Below are 5000 nucleotides of genomic sequence, written 5' to 3'. Positions count from 1 at the left end.
CAAAAACAAATAATATAAGATAAATTATAATCATTACAGCATCTTACTTAGGTATTTATCTAAATGATTCTTAAAGCTTCGAACTGAACTACATTGCACTACCTGTGCAGGAAGTTTATTCCATTCATTAACTACACGGTTGGCAAAGTTGTTTCTACCTACTTCCAAATTGAATCTATTTCCGAACAGTTTGAGACCATTGTTTCTTGTCTGATTCTCATTCAATGTGAAAATTTTGTCACTTTTGATGTTGTCAATTCCCTTTAAAATCTTAAAGACTTGTATCAAGTCACCTCTGAGTCTACGCTTTTTTAGGGAAAACAGATTCATGTGCTTTAGTCGATTTTCGTATGATTTATTTTTGATATTTGGAATCAGTTTTGTGGCTCGCCGTTGTACTTTTTCCAGTCTGTCTATGTCTTTAATGAGATTCGGTGACCATACGGAAACAGCATATTCCAAATGTGGACGAACTAACGATTTATATAGCTTGTTAATGAGTGATGGACTTTTGAAATCAAAAGATCGCGCAATCAGTCCTTATTCAATAAAATTGATGTATATCATAACAAGAATATATCATGATAGAAACTTTTTTACATAATGATAATAATGATAATAATGATAATAATGATAATAATGATAATAATGATAATAATGATAATAATGATAATAATGATAATAATGATAATAATGATAATAATAATATTTACAATAATAATATTTACAATAATAATAATAGTATCATTAATAACAAGATATGAACAAGGGAAATTCTGAAAGGGCTGAAGAATTGACAATAAATAAGAATTTCGCTGCGCCATTCTTTCTCTTGCCTTGAGACAACTCAAAATCTTCTTTTTTTCATCCTTGTGCAATGGGAATGTTGAAAAATGTTAGTTTACTATGCCTTTGTTCAGGGTGTGGGCATTGTATAGTAGTCTATATTTATGTTGAGAGTAAGTGAAAAGAAGCAGGTCTCATATTTGTATAATATCCAGAAAATGGGAAACGATGTCTGCTTTTGGGGAAGGAGGGAGGGTGGAGGAGAGGGAGGGTGGAGGGGAGGGAGGGAAGGAGGGAGGGGGAATTACAAAGTAGAAGAGTGGTGGGGTATAGGTAAAAACATGAGGAAAGAAGGAAGTAGATAGAGGAAGGTAGAGATGGAGAAAAGGGAGAAATGAAATTGGTAGGTCGCTTGGGAGGGAAGGATGAAGAGAGAGAGAGGGAAAATGGAAAGAAATAAGAAAGGAAGGAGAGGAAGGAAGTGTGGAGGAAGGAGGAAAGAAAGAGGGGGAGGGTGGAAAAAGGAAGGGAGGAAGGAAAAGAAGGAGGGAGGGAGTGATGGAAAGAGAGAGGGAGAGAGAGAGAGAGAGGGAGGAAGGATTTACAGAAGAAAGGATGAAAGGGAGGGGGGAAAGAATGGAAGAAGTAGGGAAGGAAGGAATGAAGGAAGAAATAAAGGAAGGAATGAACTAAGGGAGGAAGGGATGGAGGGAATGAAGGAAGGGAGAGAGGCAAGGATGGAGGGAGAAATGAAGGAAGGAAGAGACGAACTGACGAAGGAAGGAGGGGATGGAGGGAGGAACAAAATGAAGAAAGAGGGAAGGAAGAGAGGAAAGAAGGAAAGAAGAGAGGAAGGAAAGGAGGAAGTGAGGGAGGGAGGAATGAAGGAATGAATGAAGGAAGGAAGAGAGCAAGGAAGAAAAGAAAGGAGGGAATGGAGGGGAGAATGAAATGAAGGAAGAAAGGAAGATATTGAGGGAGGAAAGAAGGAAGGAAGGAAAGAAGGAAGAAGAGAGGAAGGGTGGGAGGAAGAAAGAAAGGGAGGAAGAAGAGAAGAAAGGTGGGAAGAAAGGAAAGGAAAAAATGGAAGGAAGAGAGAAAGGAAGAGAGAAAGAAAGGAAGGGAAGAGGAAAAGAAAGGATGAAGAAAGAGGTAAAGAAGGAAGGAAAGAAGGAAGAGATGTGATAGTTGAAATGAGGGAGAAGGTTCTACGTGTTGGGAGACATATGGAGGTGACTGTTTCTTTACATTGGACACCAAAAGGAGAGACATGGTGAAGGGAGAATTTCAATTGTGTGATTTTTTCCTTATATTATTATGAATATTATCCTCTTTTAAATATTTGTCAAATTAAATGAGGGACAAAGCGGAATGGATGGATTATCTTAGGAGAGTGAGGTCGCTGAGAGCTGGACGTTTTCCTAGAAGGAATAACAGCTTAGTGGAGAAAGCATAGACAAGAAGAATAAGGAGTCCTAATTCCTGAATACCTTGTTTTTTCTTCAAGAAGGCACATTGGAGTCCTATGAGTCCATAGATTAACAATAAAAGAAGAAAAAGAAGAAGAAGAAGAAGAAGAAGAAGCAGAAGAAGAAGAAGAAGAAGAAGAAGAAGAAGAAGAAGAAGAAGAAGAAGAAGAAGAAGAAGAAGAAGAAGAAGAAGAAGAAGAAGAAGAAGAAGAAGAAGAAGAAGAAGAAGAAGAAGAAGAAGAAGAAGAAGAAGAAGAAGAAGAAGACATCTGTAATTATATTAACGGGATCAACTAACTTAATCTATATATTCATTTGTTTTTCATTTATTCAATAGATTATTTATTGATTTATTGATTTATTAATTTATTCATGATATATTTGTTTATATGTATGTTTATTTTTTATCTATTTATCTTTTTCTTTATTTATCTATTTTCTTTTTTACATAGTTTCTTATCTAGCTATTTATCCATTAATTGAAGATTAGTATACAATCGCAAGAAAAAAATTGTATGACTCGGGTCCGTAGGGGCGCTACTAAAGTCAAACATATCGATTGCATATAATCTATGCAGTCAACAACGTATACTGAAGTTTCTTGAGTGGTTGACAACAATGTTGATTAAATGTATGTTAGCTTTTCATGTTTTATTAAAAAGAATCCAAATCATATCTTGAGCATCATAAGTAGCGCTGCGCTGAGGTTTAAATGTCATCTTTTGTCCAGCGAGGTTGGATAGCTGGGGTAAGTGGAAACCACTGTGGGAATTTTGGTATCTATTCAACTTTTATTACTATTATTATTTTATTTATTTATTCATTTATTTATTTGGTCCACGAGGTAAAAGCGAAACAAGGTATGCCTCGTGGGAATTCTTGCATTTTTGAAATATAGACAGGAAGTTCGTAAAATATTGAAACTCTAGATGCAGTTGGACTTTTTTTTTTAATCGTCCTAATTGGTCAACTTTTAAGTCTTTACCTTCAGTGCGACTATATCTAACCTTTTACCAAATAGTATGGTTTATTATATATATATGTATATATATATACATATATATGTGTATATATATGTATATATATATGTATATATATATATATTTATATATATATATGTATATATGCTAATAAGAACACGGGTACGTGTGTTCACTTATGCAAAGTAGACCACTTGGAAAAAGAAACTAACGAAGCAGAGCGCTTTCGTATATTACATCTTCAGTGCAACAAGTACATAGTGATAGGAATACATAGACATTATATACATGATACAAAGGGGACCAGGACAGTTTTGAATAAGCATACCGACCAATTACCCCCTAGAGAGCGGAAGGTCATTGTCAATTATCTTACGATGGTCGGGCGACATTAGGTCACAGTCGCCATAGTATTCCTATCACTATGTACTTGTTGCACTGAAGATGTAATATACGAAAGCGCTCTGCTTCGTTAGTTTCTTTTTCCAAGTGGTCTACTTTGCATATATATATATATATATATATATATATATATATATATATATATATATATATATATATATATATATATATATATATATACTCACATTTATTCGTTTAATTTCAAGAAAGCTACCTTCTGCCCATTAAGGACTACGGTTATACGTTTAAACGAACATTGTTATTATGTCAATAGGAAATACAGTCGTAATTTGCAATAATACGTTAAATCAAACCCCACAATTTCGATAAAAAAAATATGGCTGGGCTGCATCGAAACTGAATAAAAGTTTTTGGCAACCGAGGATGACGTCGATGGCAGAAGTCATTCTCAGAAATGAAAGAAGAAGAAAGAAAGAAAGAAAGAAAGAAAGAAAGAAAGAAAGAAAAGAGCTATCAGATCTGAAATAAGAAATGGAGTAAGATTTGGAATTGTGGAACTGACAGAAGAGAAAGATTTTGATGAAGTTTCTCATCTCAAAAGATACAGTTGTATCGAGGATTGATTAAGAAAAACAAGCCCTAAATATATCAATAGATAAATGGAAATATAACCAAATGTATAAGTAAGTAAAATGAATATGTAAATAGATCAATATTTATGTAAATAGATATATAAGTAAAAACATAAGAAGATGAATTAACAAACAAATGAATGAATAAGTGAATAAAGAAGCACAAAAACACACAAGTAAGCAAATAATTAGTAAATGAATAGATTAACTATAAGAAAAGTAAAGATATAAATAAAAAAGATAAATAGACAAATAAATAGATGCATAGATAAATAGAAAAAAAACGAATAATTAAAACATTCAAAAGTGATTCTGCATTTATAGTTTCAAGAGTATTCATATAAAAAACGAAAAAAAAAAAAATCACCATAGCGCTTGGTCAATTCTGCAAACAACTATTTTGGGTTTGTGTGTCTGGGAAATAGCAAAATATCTTAACGATTGGAATATTTGCGGGGTACAATAAAAGATAAAAATTATGTTATTCCCCTTTGAATTCAATTATGTAAATATAACTTACGTTGTACCTCAAATGATATACGAATATTGCTCTATTCATTTGCTGCCATGCAAATGAATAAATAAATAAATACATAAGATCAAAGAATAAATAAACAAAGAAATAAATTAATACATATGTAAATAAATAGATAGATAACCAGATTGAGAAATAAGTGAATAAATAGATGAGTTGCGAGATAAATAAAGGAAGAAATGATTAACTCACTAAATAGATAAATAAATAAGTAACTAAATAAATAAATGAATAA

This window comes from Oratosquilla oratoria, chromosome 17 (assembly GCF_046742065.1).
Source record: "Oratosquilla oratoria isolate Oo_2021 chromosome 17, ASM4674206v1, whole genome shotgun sequence".
NCBI classification, from domain to species: domain Eukaryota; kingdom Metazoa; phylum Arthropoda; class Malacostraca; order Stomatopoda; family Squillidae; genus Oratosquilla; species Oratosquilla oratoria.
The sequence above is the reverse complement of the archived record's forward strand: the minus strand, read 5'-3'. Positions refer to the sequence as shown.